This window comes from Anas acuta, chromosome 4 (assembly GCF_963932015.1).
Source record: "Anas acuta chromosome 4, bAnaAcu1.1, whole genome shotgun sequence".
Lineage (NCBI taxonomy): Eukaryota > Metazoa > Chordata > Aves > Anseriformes > Anatidae > Anas > Anas acuta.
The window spans coordinates 74,915,655-74,939,094 of NC_088982.1; the positions used below are offsets into that span (position 1 = coordinate 74,915,655).

A 23,440-nucleotide genomic window follows, 5' to 3' on the forward strand; every position below is an offset into this window, starting at 1 on the left:
AAAAATTAGAAGAACGGCACTGATTGAACTCTAATGGATGAAGCCTGAACTTGTTGAAATGAGACAATCTGGTGTGTTTCCCAGAAAAATTCTGCCACTAATGATATTGTGATAATTTCATTGACTAAAAGGAATTCATCTTACCATGGCAGTAAAACTGCAGCCCTGGAGTTTTATTTATTGTCCACTGTAATTTTGTGATTTCAGTCTAACGCATTTATGTTCAAAGTGTAATAGTATTTTTGAATTCATGCCCAGTTTACATTATAAAAATTCATTTAACAGGAGGACTTATTTTAATATCTTGTATCTTCTGAAAGGACAAATATAGCTCTGGCATTTTAGGTCTCTAAATACATCACAGAAATATATAAAGAAAATGTTGAGAGAGAAATGTGATCTGGATAAAAGAAAAAGATTATGTAGATGTGATAGAACAGTGTCATTTCTACATATAAACTTAAATGAAGAGTCAAAAAAAAAAAAAAAAAAAAAAGGAATTGAAGAGAAATTCTAGCTAAGAAATGAGAGTACAGAAAAAAAAAAAAAGTATTTTTGACAATGGTTACATCATGAATGATTTTAAGGATACTACTTTACCAGCTTCTTAACTACTTACACTAAATGCTGTTGAACCCACTTTACGTATAGATAAACCAAACAACTGAGCATTCACAGCTATAGATCACATAGCACCTCAAAGGGTGCTCAAAGGGAAATTTTTTATTTTGCTTTCAGATCCTCAATGGAAATTAAAGTTTTCAATGGTAAAATATGAAAACACCAAAATCAATTATTAACATGATTTAATTTTAGTGTTAACAGCTAGAATGTAAGACTAAATAGAAACATCATTTTCTGTCCACAGAAAATTTTCGAACAAGAATTGTTTTCACAGTAGCTGAGATATTAGTTTGAAAGATACAAATATATTCCATACAGAAACAACAGTGTGTTATTCTAGCCATTCATTTAGAATCAAATCACTGTAGTTTTCAAATATATGTAACGTATCTTAAACATTTATAAAAATTCATATTCATGGATTACAGGATTCAAAAACTTTAATCTCGAACTCTTCCTTTGAGATAAACAAGTTCTATGCATTTTCAACTATGTATTGTACTGGAGTACAGATAACGTGGCAAAGTCTCATGAACACTAAAGCAAATCTGTGATTGCAGCCCACTTCTATACTCCTCTAGCTATATTTTTAACCTTGCTATAAACTGGCTATTCTATCTGGGATAAAACACAATTTGAATATTAATGGGTGCACTAGAATTGTCTTTTCTAAAATCTGAGACTCCTCACTGACACTGTATGATCTAGCTGACCTTTTTAGATGCAAGTACTTATGCCCCAACCTCAACCCTGTTTCATGGGCTAAATATCACTCTTCTCCCTCTCACCTCTCATTGTTTACAGCAACTGCCTGAGGTCCCCTTCCCTCAGCACCAACCAAAATGAAGTTGTTAACAGGAACTGCTCTTGACAGCTTGCAATGACCTTCTCTTTTTCAGTCTCTGATCCATTACTAGATTTTCATACCCTCTGCCTTGTCAATCACCTTTAACATTTTTCCACTTTTTCTATACTTCTTTTCATAACACTTTTTACTAACCTGACTTCTCTCACCCCATCTTTTTCTTGTCCACTGTCTATGGAACTAACTTCTCTTTTAACTCAGTCTCTGCAGAAATCTGTCTCATTGGCCCTCCAGCTTTCAGTAATGCATCTCATTATGCTCAATCTTTGATGCCTTTTTTTTCTTCTCCATACTTTATGTCTGTGTAACCTCATCTGCCAGCCTACTTTCAACTGCCCTCTCTATGTGAAGAATTCTGAATTTACTTTTGAACCATGAATGTCTCCAAATAATTGTCTCTATCTTTGGCTTCTGTGCATGGATGACTTACTACCATTGCAAAATAAGCAGAGATTTCAATTATTATAAGAAGTTTCATGGACTAAGTGATGTTGCTAATATGTCACATCCACTAGAATTATCAAAACACTCATAATCTTTTTTTTCCTGAATTCTGTGTCATCCTTTTCTTTAGTAAAGATGTAATTTTCATTTAGATTCTCCACCTCTATGACACAAAGTGTGTATTTAATAATTTATGAATTATCTGAACCTGGTTTGAATTACACTGAAACATCTAAAAATAAAAAATAAAATTGATTCCAGAATACTGATTTAAAGTTTCAATGTAGTATCAGTGTAAGCATGTAATACGACATCTGTGTATTTCTGTATACACACTTGAGAACATGTGTAAACTTGTAAGCTGTATCCTTCCTGGAAGATCACATTGGCAGTTTGTCTGCTTCTTTTGTATTAAATAACAGCAACAAAAACAACAAGTAAGAGGATTGTCCTGATATGTCCTGTACATATCTTTGAATCTAATATGCCATCTACTTAAAATCTCTAAAGATTTTTTTAATAGATCAATAGTAAAGATTGTTACAAAGAAATCCATTGACATCATCCAGAGACAAGCTACAACCAGGAATAGATTTTTATACTGCATTTATGACTATAAAGCAAATATATATATATATATAATGACAAAAAAAAAAAAAAAAAAAAAAAAAAAAAAAGTAGTTATATAAAAATACATGAATACATGGAAGAGATTTTGAAAACAAATATCTGCATTAGTATAGTATAATTGAGTTGGTTGTGTAGTAGCTAGCTCAGACACAGGAAGCAGAGCAACAGTAGCAGTATGGATGAGCTAAACTTGATGTACTTACTGAGTACAGTCAGTATGTGCAAGGGCATTTTGTTCTCTGAATCCTATACTATATTGGGAGAAACCTGTATAAGAAATAAAGTTTCAGTTCAGCTTACTCAACTGATTTTTGTATGTCTGCTAAGCAGTGAACACCTTTTAAGGACCAATTTCTGTTCTATTTAAAGTAATTCATCTTCTAAGGATATGACATGTCCTTTTAGCTGCATTTCAAAAATTCCAACCTAACCTTTAGCCCAGCAATGTTGGGTGATCACTGGAAGAACACAGGGAGAAGTAGCACATGCTCTTGCATTAATCAATAGAAAATAAATATTGGAAAAGATGCAGCTTGTGTTTTTCCACACGAGTTAGTATGCCAAAAATAAACCTCAATCTGCTAATTGCTGTGCAAACTATAACTACCTTTGTCCAAATCACAGCTCCAAAGAGTAAAAACCTCAAAGGCACAAATAAAATACTTCTCCTCCACTTTAACATATGCAAATTTTGGTACTCTGATTCAGTTGTATTCAATAAAAATCTTCTTAAGTATTGTTCTGACAATTCCTCTAGTTATAAATGAAGATACAACTCAATCTGAGTTTAGTAATATTTATAAAAGGCAAGTAAACAGCGCTGGGTGTGCAGGGAGTCGATGCTCTACCAACACACACACATGAACATTGAACTTTCTAAGTATGTAGATAGAACATTACCTTTACATGTTTATAAGAAACCCGAGTACGCCTATACATAAGTACAATCAGAAAAGGTATCAATTGAAACATAAACATGGCAAAGTTTTCCAAATTCTGGGAACTGTTTAATAAACAATCCTTTAAGTCTACTACTATTAATGTCCGTGACTGGGGGAGCATAGCTGGAGTTGGTAATCCTGATTGAAGTGCTCCCATATCTTCCATGACTTTATTAATTTCTCTCAGATCATATAACAGTCTCCATTTTCCATTCCTTTTCTCAATTACAAACATCGGAGAATTCCAGGGTTAGTCGTGGGAACAATATGACTCGCTTTAAGTTGTCAAGCAAATCGGCCTTCGGGCCTTATGTATCCCGTGCTTCCCGGATCGGAGGGAAACATTTCCATCACCTTTTCAAGGCCAATAGGGCCTGGGTCGAAAGGCACGTCCAGGTCACCAAGGGGTGGAACAGCAAAGGCCTTCGATGGCAGTAGTGGCGGGGTGGCCCATGGTGTAGCAGAAGGATCGGTGGACGAGCCCGCAGCTCCCTCACTATCCGGCAAACCCCACGTTTCTGACTGTGGCCCCACACGGCTCTTTAAGGCCTCAGAGACTGCTCGCCAGGAGCCGAGCAATCCTACCGCAACCTTGTCGTTTCTAGTAGCAGAGTCCCACACCTTGACCTCAATTTGGTCCCATGTTTCAGGATCATAAACTGTCTGATTGTTAATAAAGGGAATAAGCTGTAAGGTTACCAGGACAGTCTTCGTTCCTAAGGACGCATGATTCCCCATAATGCGCAACTGCTAACCAGCAAGGGGCAGTTGTGTGCGGGGTTCCGCTTCTCTCAGTTTGAGCTTCTTCCCAGCTCTGGTGCACCTATTTCCAGTGACTTTCTGTACGAACTTCTCTGAGCAGTTTGCTGAGTTTGGCCAAACCGATCTTCATGAGGCGATCAATGTGCCTGTTCCCGTCCTGGTCCCTGTTCTGCTAGCCTGTCCCTATTCATTCATTTTTTCTATTTCTTTATTGATGACATAACTTCATTATACCGTGTTGCCTTTTCATTTTGAGGACAGTCTCCCCTCTTATACCTCTCGCCCAACAGCAGTCCTTTGCAAACAACTTTTCATTGGTCGAACAACTTTGTCCTGCAAACAGTAATCACCCAGCAACTTCCATGCCTTAATGGCTGGAGAACAAGCAACCTGGGACTGCATAGGGTCTCCTGAATCACACTTCTTTGTTTCCTCTAAATCCTGATGGCCTCATCGTTAAGAGTCTGATGTTATCACCAACCATGGGGCTTGTCGACCCCCATGGCCAAACTCCCACATCTCCCCCTTCTTTATTAATATCAGCCATCTTCTTGACACAAATTATTACTCCATATATCACACTACTATTGGTATGAACATCCAGCGTTCACTTGACAAGGATGCTTTCTTCAGTGCTGGAAGAGCCAGACAATGGGACCTGCGTTCTGTTTTTCTGAAGGTCTGCACAAGGATATCAATCCTATTTTAATTTAAGGGTTTGGGATGGTATAAACAAATCAGCTGTAGAAATCTGGAAACTGTGGTGCTGGTTCCATAGAAGCATGTTACTGCCTTGGAGATGGAGAAAGAGCAAACTTTATATGAAGTACAGATTTTTCTCATGCATCATGTTACTGGTGATAGAAATGAAAATATTTTGAAATATTAAAAGTGATACAAGATGAAAATGTCTCAGATATGCCAGTGGCCTCATTACTTCCTGTAGGAAGTGCTAAAGTTAAAACAACCTCTGTAACAAAACAAATGACTCCAGTGACTTCTGTTACTTGAACCCAGCTACCCAGTTGGGAATTTGGTAACCATTGCAGCTCACTGTGCATTGTATGTGCAAAAGCTGACTTGTTCTCTACCTACTGTGGTCCTTGGCCTTGGACTCACAAGCTGCAGCTGTGACCTGACCCCCAAGATTGGAAGCCTACGTGGGGTGGCTGTGGCTTGCTGTGAGTGAGGAGGGACTCTCACAAAGGTGCTGCTGATTTCCCTGAGGCTCTGCTTCGCTTTAACTGAGGACTGAAACCTGCCTTCTCAGATAAACTCTGTATTAACAAAGACAGTTTGTGACTTTTTAAAGTCACAAGCTCAGTTTTTAAATGCCTACCTTACAGCCAGTAGCATGGCAATAACACCTACAAAAACACTATGCAAAGAGAAGGCCAGCTTCAATTATATATACATATATATGTATATATGTATATATGAGGCAAAGAGATGCTGATTCAGAAGGGCTGCTGAAACATTCAACTTATCTTCATCTAAGCATTACTTTTATAGTAGCAGAACCATATTTAGCTAATGCATTCACACACAGAATTAATTAAGCTGTGTTTAAAGCATTCTATTTATAATTATTAATTCTCCATTTCCTGCAAATCACACTAATGAGGCATGCACTTGATTTCAAAATTATTTTTAAAAAGTTAGCATAAATTGGCATGGGTACATTAAATTTATACTCAGATGAAAGATCTGGGTTGGTACATATTGAAAATAATTTAGCGTGGGGATATGGTAGGTGAGGGGGCAAGCAAGCTTTTACCACTACGTAACTAATAATACACACCAATAAAATAAAGTTTCATTTTTAGTTATATGGTTGCAATCTATCAAAAGTCCACCCAGACATACTTATTTGCAGAAATCTGTATCTTCCATTCTGGCTGATGTGCCATTCTGGCACATCAATCTGTTAAAGCCTAAAACAAAAAATAAATAAATAAACAAATAAATATTAACACTATGTAAGAAGATAGATAAAAGTCAATGAAATTAAATTCAACTGATGTAGCCTGAAAGGAGTCCAGTTTGCAATGAAAATGTCTGATTGATATTTGGTAGGTGTATTTCTGAATTACCCACACAATTTTTCACTAATACCACCTAAAGTGAGTACATTAAGGAACTCCAATTCTTTTTAAATTAAAATTCAGAATAGCCAAACAGACCAATTTAAAGTTTGTCAATACCATTCATCCTTTCAAATAGAGTGTTTTTAAACAACAAGAATACATCAAGTGTCTTTGTCAGACATAAACCTCAAATTAAGGTAAATTGTTTAAAGATCACAATGTTTGCTTAATTTATTGCTCCATATTTACTCACAGACTAAATATGTTCCAGCAGATATAAAGTACTTGACAAATTCTAAATTGAGGTAAAACATCTTTAAAAGAAACATGGATTTCGTTGAGCTTATACTGCTTTGCAAAATGGCATCAGGCAGGAGAAGCTCAGGTGAATGGGGAAAAGAGCAGAACTCACAGTTGGCTGCCAAAAGAAACATAACATTGCATTTTTTTCTTATCCAAAATGAAGGTTATAGAAATGGAAATGTTCAAAATCTCTGAGTACCTATGTAGTCCCAAACTGAACTGACTGTATTACTATGCAGTTCTGCTCACAGATCTGAGTATGCTTTCAGATATGGCTTAATGTAAGGGGTACAAATCAAAACCCATACCCAGAGTACTTTTCCATTAACTTAAGGGGCCTTTTTATCAAGAGTAGAATGCTTCAACATGAGAGAAACACCTAAAAGATCTCTACCAAAAAGTGAATCAGGGACCTTTATTAAGGATCTATCATTATAAAAGAACAATGGGATATCCACAGAAATTGAAATAGAGATGGTTCACATCCTTTTTTTTATACTTAAGCTGTGAAGCCCATTGTGATAAGTATCTCACTGTCTAATAGTTGAGCTAGATGCTAAAAGGGACTTACGAACACTCTAACACTGTTTCATTATTTCTTTCAAAGTAGTAAAACACAGCTGAGATACTTGCTTTCCTGTGTAAAGGAGGCAGGTAGTCTGGAAGGGCTGGCTGGAAACATCTTCTAAAGACAGCAGAGTTCAGAATCTTTGGAGTGTTTCCCTCTATTATTCTTCTCACACTGATCTAACAGTGCTTGTATGAAGGTGGCTACCTGAATTACTGTGAGGGGTACTTCACAACCAGAAGCAAAACAAAAGATAGCTTCTTAACACCCGAGCCAGCCTACTCTTGTGCACCCCAGGTTCTGTGCCATATCACTTCATAAAATTGATGGTTTCACCAAATACACTTACAAATATGAGCATCCCATCTGGTGAGGCAGAATTATGTATTTTCATCATTCAGAACACTAGTTAATTGAAATCAGGAGCGTATTTCCCTAAACCCAATGATTAACAAACTGCTCCCTACCAAGGCTCTGGAACTTCTAAACGTTTAAGCATGGATAATGCTTTAAGAAGATACCAGTGCAAATTCATTGCTGGACTTATGCTGGTAGGCATGAAACTCATGTAAATAATCCATTTTGAGAGGAAAACAGTTCCCATATCCAATCACACAGTTTGGTAAGCACGCAGCAATTTTGCAAACCCTTATTGTACAAATTAAAAGTAAACATTTGGATTATTTTTCATAGAATCATAGAATATCCTGAGTTTGAAGGGACCAACAGGGATCATCATTTCTGTGAAATACTATCACAGAAAATCCAAGTCCACAGCTAACAATGTCATGAAAGTTGGCATGCCTACATCTTAAATGTAGGGAGTTTGTTCTTTTCATAGCTACCCTGTCATTTCCTTGCATTATTATTTACATCCCCAGCAAATCTTTCCTACAGTCTTCTTCCACACCCCCCCCCCAAAAAAAAAAAAAAAAAAAAAAAGTCTTCCTAAGAAAGAACTTTTAACTATTTGAATATCTAATAAACTGTCAGAATTCTACTGCTAAACCTACCTCTCAAAGTCATATTGGAACCACAGAATAATTAGAAAAAAAAAACAGAGCTGTGAAAGCTTTAAGGCAGTTTCCCAGGTTTTCTAGGTGTTTGTCTACAACTAGTATGAGACTCAAAGCTCCGGTAAAAGAGTAACTAACACTACTGTACAAATGAGCATACTCTAACTTTTGATATTACAGGCAAGAAATCTTTCTCACATCCCTTTCTATTTTCTTGCTAAAAAAACTCCAAGGAGTCATTAAAAGTCGTAAGGCTGGTAAAAGGTATTACAAGAGACAGAGAAAACATGCTGTGAACAGCACAGTGTTTCTCACAGTCAGAAATGAGGGTCAGTTGGACCAAAAAGAACTGTAAGCTCCAAGGAAAGATTTAGGTGAAAGTAAGTAAGGTTTTTTATCATTTTCATCCTTTCTCTATATGCTTTAAGCCTTTGAGGGAAGGAAAAAAGCATTGTTTGAAGATGTTGGTTCTGAGTCAATTTAATCAACTGCGTAGTTCCTGGGAGTGAAAGCACTTCCAGGTACCAGCTTCAGCTGGATTGATCAGGTGAGCACGAATTGAAAAAAGACACGGTGCTAGGTCACATCATTTCTGTCCAAATGAGGTGTCAAATGGCAGGCCAGGTTCACAAGAAATATGTGAACATGCGGTATATGTGCAATTCACCTTTTCTGGTCTCCAAGAATTAGTTCATCCCCAGTGACTCCAATCTCAAACACTGCATGCCAAAATGACCTGCACAGCTCACAAGTTTCAGAGCCACTGCTAGTTTAAACTGAGAAACTGTGCCCTTTCTGAACCTCATTGTATCTTGCACTACTATTTTCCTACTCCCTCAGCACCAGCATTTGTAATTCTTCTATGACGTGGAGATTTCTTGTAGCCTTTCCTTGCAAGGGAAAGAAGCTTCCAAACAGACACACATCTCAACTTCAGCCTATTATGCACCCAGCCTGAGTGAAAGCAAAGAGAAATACTCCCTTTCTTCTCCCTCATCTTTCATGCTTACATCTCTCCTTAGGCCAAAGAGAAAAGAAATTTATTGGTATGAAGCAGCATTCACACTGAGTGGTTTTTTTTTGTTTGTTTTTTTGTTTTTTTTTGGTGGGAGGATATATAACTTATTTCACACCTTATTTAATCATAGATGTTTTTCAGTCATGCTCCTAACACAACTAAATCAACTATAGCTGGATTAATGCCTGAAGCAACTTGAGTAATTATAAAAATATTAATCAGGGACTGCAGCTCAGATCTTATCCACTAGATGTGTGTGGTACACACCTTGCCCCAAGGGTCTGGACCTGAGAAACTGTCTGTCCTGAAAGAACACTCCGTGAGCCCACATGCACTGAGTACAGCTGGAGCACATAGCAAAACATTTTATGCTACATATGTTTTTGAAAACAGCAGTACAATAATGGGAAAAATAGGGGCTTTTTAGTAACTCTGCTTTATAGACAGAAGGAATAAGAATGCTAGTTTCTTCCAGCTGTCCACTAAGACAACTGAGTTCATAAACAAAAAGTTCATAATCTAAGTGTAATAGATTTTGCTTCCTCAGGCAGTGCAGTGTTATGAAAGTGTTTAAAATGGACTTTTCTCTGTGTAATCAATAAAGCTTTCACAGAAAGATTGGTTCTGTTCCAAAGACTTTCTTAGCTACTTGAGCAAGAATCTCAAACACCAAATAAGTCTTTCATCAATTTTATCTTAAAACTTTCCCATTTATTTATAACCCTTCCTCAAAGTACACTGAATCTAAAGATGAAAAGTACAGTGAATATAAATGAGAAAAAATATTTAAATCACAACTTAAAAAAAAAAAACTCAGTTTGTAACCTATACTGATACTACATGCAACTTAAGTTTCATTGACAGAAATATATATATATATATATTTCACAGTATACTTTGTGATAGCCACAAACATCTTAATTTTAAACAGTGCACAGGGAGTATTCTGTGGGTAAAGAAAACTTTAGTAATACTTTACTAATACTTTATAATAAGGTCCAATATAAACAGAACTTAAAATACATCACATAATGTGGAGTACACATGAAAGCACCAGCTTACCTATCTGGGAGCAAAATACAGGTTAGCCTCAGTTTCTGTCTTGCATGGGAGAGTTAAAGAATACTCGACCTGTTCCTGAATAAAACAGAAATTCAAAAAGTGCCTGAATGCAACTAAATATTTTTATTCTAAATCTTAAATAGTACAAAGAAGCAGCACAGCAATCCAAGCAGTATGTTAAGGTCCAACATGATTTTTAAGATTCTAGCTGCCATTGAGGTGTTTTTTGTTTGTTTGTTTTTATCTTTAAATAGATTTTCATAAGAGAGTAGGTTTAAATGTAACATAAATGTAACCAAAATCAGAATATTTGCATTCTTATCAAAGTACTTTACATAGGTTTCTCACTTGTGGTCTTTGGATAAAAACATAAGATTATATCCTTCCCCCTAATCACAAGGCATAAATGGGCATACAAAATCTAAATTATATTTAAAAACAAACAAACAAAACAAAACAAAACACACTTAATTTGGGCTTTTGTATATAGTAACATGGTAATCATTTGAGATGGAAGTTTATTACTCTACACATAACACAGTATAACAAATCATTACTGACTAGCGACTCTACTACATGTAGTCCAGTGGTTGGGCATACGGCACAGATTTGCCTGCATTTTTTGTAAGTTATTCCAGTACATGACTTCAATTAATTTCCACAGGTTTCTCTTGTTATAGTATAAATCTTGAGCGTTCTCCTGGTATCTTTTCAAGAAATGGACCCCTCCACATAGATCTCTTGCTCACAGCATAGGGGCTAGGAGGAACTTTGACTCACTGTTAGCCTTCTTCATAAAGATCTTCAATGGTGCAAAGACGTAACAGATGAGACAGAAATACAAGTTTTAATCAGGGTAATGGGCCAAACTTACTTTCAATTGTTTCTTTGAATAATTTAATAAAAAGTAAATGGGACTACTTTTGCGTGTTTCTTCGCAAACTGCTAAGGGGAGATACCCTTACAAGCCACTGACTGGGAGAAACACATCAACAGCACACCTTGGTAAATTATATGAAATAACAGAAGTACCACAACATATAATACTAATCTAAAGAAATGAACCTCAACATGCCATGCAGAAAGAAAAGGAGCTAGTCAAGGTGGAAGGGCAAAGAACAGAGAGTCCCTTCTCTCTCCTTTGGTCTTCAGGGCAAAGGATTCAAAGATTCTGGAGAGAAACGAAGCTGCTCCAGCCCCATGGATGTTTGGTTGTTTTGTTTGTTTGTTTGTTTGTTTTCCACCATGGAGATACCATCTAGTCATGAAATAAGCATTACTGAACTTCAGTACTTTTCCTGCTTTTACATAAATCCATAACATTTCAGTGAAGATCACCTTAGGGATCAAAATTTCACCAGCTACACTTTAGTGTACAACAAAAGACATCTCTCAAAAACCCTGTGTTTGTCCTTTTTCCTAGTCTACATGCATTTTCTTCCTCACTAAAATCAAACTGAATAAACTGCAATGGGGAGTTGCTCTCATGAATTCTTTTCTTCTTCTGAAAACAAATGCTAAATTTCACCTAGAGAAAATGGTCCAGTAGAGAATTTCTTAGATGTCTTATCCATCATACCACAATGCTGATAACTACCATAAAAAGATGACTTCACTACTTTTATAATGAAAAGTAAGGGAAGTTTGATAGTGCTAGGACTACTTAACGTGTTAATGTAACATTTGTTTTTTTTTTCTGATATGCCAGCCACTTTATTTAATAGAATTATAGTAGCAGAAATACTGAACATTCATTTTTATATGGTGTTCAGTGTCATTTCAGGAACTGGAAACTTGTCTGTCACAAGAAAAAATAAGTGCCTACAGACTCAACACTGCCAGGTGCTAAGTGCCCATAACTGAGAGAAATCTACATTCTGAAATTTTAACCTGTTCTTATTCAAGCTTCTCTTGACTTCTCTTTCAGGATTTTGCACAAATGAGGAATACGGAATGGTAAGGGCTTGATTGCAGCTGGAAGCCACTGAGATGAAATAGGGATTGAATTTAAAGTCTAATAGCTGTTCTCCACTAGCCACCTACATGGCCAAATTTAGTCCCTAGAAAAATATTCATAATGTGGAATTATAGTACCCATAGGAGAGTTACTGTAGAATAGCCATTCTGGATTATTCTGAAAAACAAGAATAAAAATTTAACATGCAATGGGAACTGGGGCTACCCAGCGTGTTTTACAGCTGGTCCTCAAACACCATTCAGTTTACCCTCAGTAGTAAAAGAATGCCATGGATTACCATGCTATTCAGACAAATGAAGAAAATTTGTCTTAATCTTGGTTGCCTAAACCTAAGGTTGTTTCAGAGATTAAAGGAGATTTATTTTTTTTTTTAAGTTATAGGGAAAATGCATTTCAGCATTCACAAATAAATATTGCAGAGACAGTAAAAGTAGTTTAGTTAAATAAACCAAGCCAAACAAAACAAAACAAATAAAAAATATTACCTAAATCTCCAGGTACAGGTACATCCATGGATTAATTACATTACAGATAATATCTTTCTTTGAGATTGACCATGTTTAAGTAAATATTAGAACATTTTCATTAACAACAGTCAATTAATGGTTATCTCATATTTCTGATTTCCTGATATTTTTAACATCTGTGAGCTTTGAATGTCTTCCTATGACCTCCACATGCCTAGAAAATACTCTTGACCTCCCTCTGAAACTTAGGATTTCAGAAAAGTTCTATCTTTTTTTCTCTGATCAACAATCACTAGTAAAATTGTATGTAGTCTTCTCTGAGAGTCAATAGGAACTTGAAGAGTTCTACATGTTTTTGGGGGAGGGGGATATTTAAGTTGGCCAGCAAAGGAGAGAGTACAGAAAAATCAGCCTGTTGCATCCTTAGAATTTACAAATTAAGAAGTCAAAATACTTATTTTATTGCAAAGGGGAAAATATCACCGTCTCAAAGACTGAGCAGAAATTAAAATGTGTAGACTTTTATTTATTTAAATATGTTGAAACCAAGAAAATATTTACATGTACAGTGTACACTCACAGCAGTCTGATCTGTTGGGTTAACTAGGTTCTACAGCAATATAAGTGATAGTAGCATCTTATGGTTTCCTAATATTTCTCCTCATATATGAAACAATCAGGCATACTATATGCAACCATCTAATAGCCAAGATAAGTTAGTTTAGCCTTTTCCCTCCTACTTCAGTGTCAAACTATTACATTACTTACATCTGCAGCAGAGTGCATGGCTGCATGCCCATTTGGTGGTGAAAAAGTAAAGTGACCTAAAGTAGCAGTTTCAATTTATTTCAACTATTGATTTTGAAATCAATTTCAGCACTCAGGAGGTAGCATCTGTAGCTGAAACCATCTTGGTAGCAAATTTTTGAACACAACCAATGGGTGTCTACTGTCCCTTCTGTTTCAAATGTCACCATTACTGTGTTCATTCTTCTTGAATTAATAGCAATGTTATTGCATACTACTGCAGTAAGTCAAAATGATTAAAATGCTGTAACTCACTGCTATCTATCCTCTATGATAATGCTCAGTGAAGTTACTGCAGATTCATTAAACAATTAAAACATTAGATTTGGGATGCTGATCTACCATTAAAAATAAATAAATAAATAAATAAATAAATAAATAAAAAGAGCTGTAACTGATCTATATCAGGTATCTGACTAATGAACTAAGACTTGCTAATTTGTACATCTACAAGTGAATGCCTCAGTTATGCTAAGGCATTTAGCAACTTGCATTAATTAATTTACCCAATAACTTTCTCTACTGCCAGGGCACAGTTTTCTAGGGCAGAACTATCTTTTCAGTCAAGACCACTTGCTGTACATATTTCCATAGTGTGTCTTTTCACCTGAATTTAACTATTTCACATCTTGATCGCTGCATGACCTAACCAAGTTATGCCTTTTTTTTTTTTTCTTTCCTGAAGTCACTTTTTTGATCATCTTCTCATCAGTTTTCCTGCATCTACTTAAAACCACATCGCAATTCCAAACTGCTCCTAGTACTTCAGATAAACAGCTCTCTCTGGTGGGGAGCCTTAGAAATACTTTCCTATTTTAAACCATTCATGTATTTTACTTATCTTTAAGAAATAAAAATAAAAATAAAAAATCATTTAATCTGTAACATATTCTCTGTATATTACCTGTCAAACCAAATTATTTTGTCTTAGTTTTCCATAGACTATTACATTTAAAATATATGTTTTTACAGTCCAAACATTTGCAATGCTAGTGAATATTGAACTAAAAGCAAATACTTACAAGAAATGTAGGCCAAGGAACATTCCTACAAATGTAGATATGTTATTACACATTAAAATATAAATTGCTTGAGAATCAAATATAAGATGCTTATACTGAAAAAAAAAAAAAAAAAAAAGACAAATGCTACACTTGATTATATTAACCGTAACAGTATGTGTCAAACCAGTACAATAATCCTTCTGCTCTGCTCAGCAATACTCAAGTTTCAACAGCAGGACTGATTGGATTCAGTTTGGGACATGACATTTTAAAGAGACAAATTGAAACCCAAGCAGATGAGAAAAATGAAGATGACAAAACTGGTTTGGAAAATATGATTCAGAATGGTATATGTTTTGCAACCTTTTCACATGTATAAAGCAAATGGAGCTTGAGAGATATACCAAAAAGAAAGATGGAGTCATAAAAAAAAGTTTTCTCCAATATTAAAATTTCCATGTTTAACACTTTGTACTTAATAATTAAGTGGGAAAAAAAAAAAAAAAAAAAAAAAAAAAAAAGAAAAAAAAAAAGGATAAAAAAAATGAAGGGGCAGAAAAGTGAAGTTATCTCATTCATTATAACAACATCAAATAAAGATGTCATAACTAGGGAATGGTATGTAGGTATGTACTAAAAGCAATTTGAATGCACAATATGTGAGTAGGCTGAGGTGAGATCTATATGCTCTATTGCTAAGTGAGCCCATTTTCAGTATTAATTTTAATTCCCTTTCCTCACTACATATCTAAACATAGTGCTGAGTAAAAGGCCTTTCATTTCCTGAAAAGTCACAATTTCTCTTCTAGTAATTCCCAGTTTTTGCACTATGTTCATCACTATGATTTAAGGAAATTCATTTTCTGTAAAACTTTTTTTTTTAAAAAAAAAGAGATCACTTCCTTTTTTATTCCTCCTCCTTTCACTAGAAAAAAAATGCAGAAGAAGAAGAAATATAAAAATAAAGTAATCCAATGCTGATAAAAAATTAGACCTTGAATGTTCCATCCTGTCGGTCACCTACCTGGAAAGCCTTCTCAAATTCAGTTTTTGTAAAGTCAGAAAAGTACTTGACTTGAGATCTTGAATTTAATTAAACTATACAACAAATTGGTTCACTGTGTAAAGGATGGGTCTCATTTGTGTTCTGTGCAATCCACATTCAAGAGGAGAGTTTTCTATGTGAGCTGCAGTGTCCTAAGCAATCAATGCTTTACTGTCTTCTGTAACAAAGAACCACCAACAACATAACCAATCAAGGTCAGTCATTCTGATCCAGATGGAATAGAATCCGCTCTCCTATCAGCCCACAGATACCATTTGCAGATGCTATTATATTAGGGAGATAGTGAGGAATGCAGGCTGTGGTCCCCATTGTCAAAATCCATGCAGGAAAATGAGTTGCAGAGGGGAGGAATGATAATAGTAACAGTTGACTCAGAAGTTGCATTTCCAGAAAAAGCTTAGTGCCAAGGGCATTTTCAGAGACTTGAGCTACCAAACTTCATATGTTTCAAGTAAACATCTGTAAAATGAGATTTTTCAGAGACTAGTGACTTGAGAGGCAAATTTCGTAAAGATGGAAAAAGTCATCCCAGGCAAAATATAGTTCTTCTGATCTCAAGCCTCTACTCTAACATACAAAGGATATGAGATCATTTGGATTAAATGGTTATATGACTTTATTAGCATGGGTAATAAGAATATTTCATTAATTCTGTTTCAGAAAATAGCTAAGCTATTTTAGCTGAAATAGCAGGAAAAATAGATATCTAAAAGAGAGAGCATATGGAGAGGGGAAAGGGAGGGAATGTCACTGTGCTTGCATTTTAAAGTTATAAAGATACCTGAAGTAAGGTCATACAGTAAAAATTGATGGAGAAATGTGACAATTACGAAATGCTATCAGGTCTACATTTAGTATCTATGGAATATCAATCACCTGAGGTAAATGTGACCACTTAAAATCTGTCCAAAGTTAAATGTCAGAAGTCAGTTGTCCAAGCTGAGTGGAAATTTAACTTTAAGCTTTAAAATAGTGGTCAAAATGTATCAATACTCACTAATATTTAGGGTGTAGGTTTTTTTATTTTTTTTTTTGTTGTTGTTGTTCATTTGTTTTTTAAGATATATATGGATTCAAGATGAACATATTAATTTTGAAATTATTTTTATATTAGAATATCGTTTACATTCTGATTTTCATATTGTTTAGGTGTGAACTACAACAGAAGAGATGTTTTTGGATCTGGCAAAATGCCCATGTCAACCATGTAACACCCAAGTCCCACACAATTCACCTCACACACCCTTCCTGGTGCTTCCTTTTTTCCTTCTAGTAGCAGAAAGAACAAGAGCATTATGAAGTGTAAATGCTCAGACTTAACATCTGTAACATCTGTTTATAGCTTCAGGGGAACCTACTCCCCTAGCACTAAATTAAGTGCTTTAAAATAAACAGATAATAAAATAAGAATACACTGTGCCATTGATCTTTCATACTTAATACAAAGTAACCACCTGGTAATTCACATATGCATATTCAGTGCTGACTCTGTAAACAGCTGAATCATGTTTGCATTCATAACATCCAAGAACAGACAAGTAGCTCTAATGCATCATGGAGTCTAATGAATGCATGTCTGAATGAGTGCATGTCTGCAGGGCCTGAAAATGAGTCTCAAACCATGCAAAGCCTACTTTTTAAATCATTACTGATAACAAAGGTTAAATATAAATAGAAATAAAAATTGTCAAATACTTAGAAAAACATAAAATCTTTCATGTGCTGTATGACCTCAGTACCTACAGAATTTTTGCAATTATTTGACTGCTCTCTTATATATATATATATATTACATATATATGTATATAACATATCTATCTATATATATTATATATAATATATATAATATATTATAATATATATATATATATTTACCATATATATAATATATATTATATATGTCTTACACCATTTAGCTTCCTCTAAGTTGTTCCATACTTCTAATGCACTATATATAAATATTATATCTATATATATCTATATATTATATATAGATATAATATATATAGATATTTATAAATCTACTTTTAATTTTCAGAATAGGTGTATCTATGGCTAGTTAAAATGTACTTGTATATGCCTTCTATCTTTCAAAGCACTTCTCTCTGAAGTATTCATACTTCTGACACATTTTTAATATGCATATAATACCACCCTCCTGTCAGTCTCCCTTATGCCTAAACCTGTTAAGTACTTTTATTCTTTTACAACTTTTTCATTCCCTTCTAGGTTCTCTGCATCTCTCCAGGCCTCATCTTTCCTGAATTGGTGACTCGGCTGCCTAAATGAGATCTCACCTATCTTCTTCAGTAGTGTTTTTCTGTCAGTTGGAAATATCTTGCTGGACATTCTACAATCACATTTGCCTTTTCTTCATTGTTCTGTCTTTTTGGTCTCTCATAGCCATTCTCATATTAATAGTAGGTTGTTTTCCTTTTCTATCATTTTCTCCAGATCATCTACCTCATTTGTAAAATAAATTTTTGCTATGTATCATGAAGAAAATGCTACATAGTTTTACGATTGACTTGTTAATTTTTCCTTTACAAGCAGATATTGAAATTAGTAATAGCCTTTCCCAATCACTAGCCTTTATTTCCTAAAAACCCCCCTCTCACTGACAAGCCTACAAGGATTCTATAGGATATCTTTGGAAGTCCCTAAAGTTGTTGCAAGCCATTGACAGTTTTATTTTTCCTCTTTATAAAATACTTTGGTTTTAAGTCAACTCATACAGTAGATAGAATGTAATGAAAATAATCCCAAATATGGCACATACCCTGCAGTCCATATGAAAAGACAGATCTTTTCTCAAAGTAGATATCCAGTCAATAAATAAATAAATAAATAAATAAATAAATAAATAAGGTGGGGCAAAAGGCAAGAACACAGAGGCCTGAGGCTAATAAATATATTGATTAAACCAAAGTCACAGTTCAAAGTCCCATCTGCAAATTCCAGGCAATTTTATCTAGAAAAATCCCCAATTATTCTGCATTTTCAAACCTTTTTTTTTTTTCTTCTAGGACTGAAGTCAGCTCAGTGGTTGACTTCACAATAAATTCACACATACAAAGAAACACCACAAGATAATATTTCACATTAGCCCTGCAACACTAACAACAGTATTGTTAGAAATGGCTCAGTCTTCAAAATAGGATTAAATAAAAAAATAGGATTTATTAAAAGAATAGAGGTAAGCAAACAGCGCTGGGTGCACCGGGAGTCTCCGCTCCACCAGGACGCACCCCAGTTACATCAAGTAGCTGATTTTTATGCTCCTAGACTAATACATACTCATTACTACTTCTAAAAAAAAATAGGTTATTATAATTAGCTTCCGGGGTCCAGTCCCTCCTACTGGAGCACGCGCATCAGTCTCCGGTGGTCCCTCTGGGGGTCTCTAGGGGTCTTTCATGCTGAAGGCTCATAGTCTTCCTCCCCAAGTTTTTTTTTCTTGTCCTTCCTCTTTGTACTCCTTGGCACCGTGTCAAGTTTATACAGCATCCCCTGCAGGTCTTGTCTCCTAGCCATCCTTCAGCTTCTTTTTTTTCTTCTTCTTAATCTCTTGGCCACCTGGCCAGATATCAGAGGCCTGCATAGTATCCCATAACAGTCACTAGTTGTTATCAGTTGTTCTGAAACCCCCAGACATCAAAGGCTTCATACAAACACAAATAGCTTTCTTATTGACACTTCACGAGTAATTAAAACATTCCTCACCTGCCATTCACAGGGACAGTCACACCTATAGCAGTGTTAAATTAATCTCGAAGAAGACAAAAAAAAGGCTGTAACTGTTAGAAATAGAAGTCCGGAATAACAAAGGCAAACAGGTTCATAAATTTGAGGAGTAATTTCTGAAGACTTGATAAATTGACTAGAATGAGGGGGAGACTGGGACACCCTGCATCTGTGGTTCAAGAATTAAATTGCCAGTGCAGGACCCAGAGGCAGACAGGACTGTTCTTTATTAACACAAATTGTTAAAACATTCCTAGCAGTATTTAGGGCCTAGATAGTGGTCCTTCAGCTTAAGCTTTCCTTGTGTGTGCGAATATTTGCACAAGCAATAAACATTTGACATAGAAATTACCCCAATAAGAATAGTAATAATAAAAAATACTGCTACTTAATGCTAATTAGCTAAAAAGCTAATTCCACTCAGTTTCTGAAATAGCACATGCATTGCAAAGAAAAATCAAAAATAAATTAATAAGACATGAAAGTAATTTTATTTCTCATGTTTTACTTGAAAAATCCTTTTGTTCATTAAAAAATAAAATTGATTTGGTTTTCACTAGAACTTGGAAAGCCAGTGATGAGAGCAGAGAGAAAGACATGACCAACAAAGCAAAACTATATTGCAATAAGATGATTCCAACAGCCTTTCCCATGAACATGCATTGATCTCACTACATAATCATTCTATCATCTGAGAAAATAATGTTGCTTGGTTCCTTTATCACTAAAATTGAACTTACACTGATCTCTTCCTTACTGATGTTGATAGTAAGAGTCTGGGCCAATTATTCATTAATCCCTTTCTCTTTCCTTTAAAAGGAAACAGAAATACACAACTGTTTAACATAAGCAAGGATTTTTTCTTCTACTGCTATATACAGTATTTCCATATACACAGTGGGTGAGGAGAATCAAATGTGTCTCTGAAATTAGAACAGAAGATGACTCTAAAACAATCAATATGTGAACTCTGAGTCAAGGCCTAAGCTATTAGGTGTGCAATCCCTCATTTTTCTTTCCATCCTTACTGCTTTCAAATAGCAGCTGAGTTTACTCCCTCTCCACACCCCAAGTCATTACTAGTGAAGGATGCATATTTAATTAAAAAAATAATAATAATAAGTTTTGCTCTTTAGGACCTGTTATCACAATGATGTATATGAGTTTTGGATATCTATGGAAAATGACATTTATGCCTTAAATTCCATTTTTTGGGAAAGTCTAAAAATGGGATATTTTCAAGTGAAGAACAACGTTGTCTGCAATATGTGAAGACTGTTATCTAAAAATATTCTGTCCTCATGCAGTCTTTAGCCAGCAAGAGTTGCTATAAAAAAGGCCACCTCTGTTAATTGATATTTTTTTTACCTTTCTTAATTGAAAACTTTTTATGTATGCTTTAATTTGGAATACATTTTCTTTCAGGGGAAAATATTTTTCATTATATTTTCTAAGAAAATGAACACCTCTCACTTCTTCATCCCTAAGTACCCAAAACAGAAACCTCTCCAGGAGATCTGCTGATGTTTCTGAAACATAGTTAAATGAAGATTGACCCATTTTCTGAAGATTGACTCGTTTATTAGAGGCTGGAAAATGCCTAAGGATTTTATTTCCTCCTTGGTGTATCCAGGGGTTTGAACTGTGTGTATTAGTCTGGGAAAACATTTTTCTCCATTATTGTTTAGTTCTCTCCTTATCATTATTCAGCCCTTTACTCATTCCTGTATGTCACTTATAATCCATATCACAGACTGTCTGATATAATGCCCATTTTTGCATTATTGATCTCTATTGATCATTTCCAGCTTTAGATATTAATGCAAAAAATATTAAATCAGTTGACCGAAGAATCAAATATGAAGAAAAAAAAACATGCTACAACCTCACGCTCATAAAGGAATATGTCCTTTGCTTTCATTGAATCATATAATAATAAAAAGTTATGTCACTTTTCACTTAATTGTCCCTTGGGATGACCTTGAAAATGATGTATTAGTATCTTATAATTTCTGAATTTAGCCCATTTCTAACACAATTCTAATACTGCTTCTACTCTGTTTCCTTCTTCACTTCATATTATTCCTCCACATCAGTAAAAATATCTTTGTATGAACACCTATTTATGTCTTACACCATTTAGCTTCCTCTAAGTTGTTCCATACTTCTAATGCACTTTGTTTGGTAAAGAAATTAGAATTGCATGCATTATTCTAGATGTGGGCACGGGCTTGAATGTTTTCAATTACTTTCCCAATAGCATATAATACATTATTTCCCTTTTCACCTTTAAGTGATGAAGATGATTAAAGGAAACAAAAATCAAAGTGTGATAAAGGTATTTATAATGAACATTTTAGAGAAGCAAACAGTATTTTCAAAGTTTTGTTCCTTAATCAAAATTCAAGACTCTAAAGCTGTCAGCGTTCACAAACGTTTTTGAAGTGCATGACAAGGTGCTATACTATCAACAGGCATTGTCTAATATTACAAAACAAGCATAATTTATTTCGAAGAGCATGGCCAGCAAACTCAGGAAAGTTATTATGTACTCCAGACAAAATAAACCAAGTGTGCTTTGGTTGTGTGTTCTCAATTTGGCAGATTTTAAATTATTTTGACAACAGAAGATAAGGAGAAAATAGAACTCAATTTGTAAAGTTGATTGTAGCATTATTTACAAGCAAAAGAATAAGTTTAATTTGTTACCTATATGTTATCCTATCAATTTTTCAAGCTAATGTGGATAGTGTTCTAGAAAAGAGACTGAAGAGCAGTAGACATGGTTTGTTTTTAGCTTTAGAATCTTCTTTGTCCCACAAAGAATGCCCAACCCTGCTTTCCTAGAGAATAATCCAAACCTTTTCTCTGTGGTATCTGTAATTTTACTTATAATGTACAAATGTAAAGCCAGCAGTATGCTTTTAGAAATTTAAACCTAATGTCTCTTTATAGATTAAGTAAGCAAATGGTCTGCCATTCTGTTATTCAAATAAATTTGAATAGGTAAAATCTTCATATAGATCCGAGTATGTTTTCTGGCAGATCAAAATAATTTGACTGCAAAAAGTCCTTTAAAATTGACCTACAGTTACTTCTGCATTAATGAAAGAGCATCCTCTTCAAGGCAATTACTTTCATTAAACTCTTAAATCTCATAAATAAAGGAACACGTTTTCAAATAGAGACTAGGAGCTTCAGTGCCAAAAAATCTAGCCTGATTTGACTGAAATGACTATTTTCTAGAGATTTATCCTTGATTTTTTTTATAAGAAATTAGGGTTTTCAATGACAGAAATCATACCTTTTTTGGATAATTTGAGAATTTACTATTAAAAGGGTCAGAAGATTTTAAACCATGGAAATTAAGCAGTCTAAGCTTAGTTTCTTTAGACAACTTACATTTGAGATAAAAAATACCCACAACTGATGAACATTTTTTTGTGCTTCTTCTTAGCCTATTTTGTACAAAAACACAATTGGAGACTTTAACTTCATTCCAGGCAATGGAATTTTTAATCTACTTTAATAGAGCCAAGATTCCACCTAAACTTTTTCATTTAACAGATATTCTGCAGAATTACACTTTGTAATTACATTCTACACATGGAAGTGTAGAATGTACACTTCCTCCCATAGATTCACCTTAATGCATTTCACACAGAATCACAGAATCACAGAATTTCTAGGTTGGAAGAGACCTCAAGATCATCGAGCCCAACCTCTGACCTAACACTAACAGTCTCCACTAAACCATATCCCTAAGCTCTACATCTAAACGTCTTTTAAAGACTTCCAGGGATGGTGACTCCACCACCTCCCTGGGCAGCCTGTTCCAGTGCCTAACAACCCTTTCAGTAAAGAAGTTCTTCCTAACATCCAGCCTAAAACTCCCCTGGCACAACTTAAGCCCATTCCCCCTCGTCCTGTCACCAGGCACATGGCAGAATAGACCAACCCCCACCTCGCTACAGCCTCCTTTAAGGTATCTGTAGAGAACAATAAGGTCGCCCCTGAGCCTCCTTTTCTCCAGCCTGAACAAGCCCAGCTCCCT

General features: G+C 35.0%; 1 long non-coding RNA gene across 2 annotated transcripts in view; it reads right to left on the reverse strand.

Annotated features, from left to right (window-relative positions):
• LOC137856556 (uncharacterized) overlaps positions 1–20,202 on the reverse strand; it is a 36,112-nt gene extending 15,910 nt beyond the window's left edge. For both annotated transcript variants that reach the window (XR_011096584.1, XR_011096583.1), the window contains exon 1: positions 20,127–20,202. This is a non-coding gene — a long non-coding RNA (uncharacterized lncRNA). The remainder of the gene's footprint in view (positions 1–20,126) is intronic.
• Positions 20,203–23,440: the final 3,238 nt, after the last annotated feature.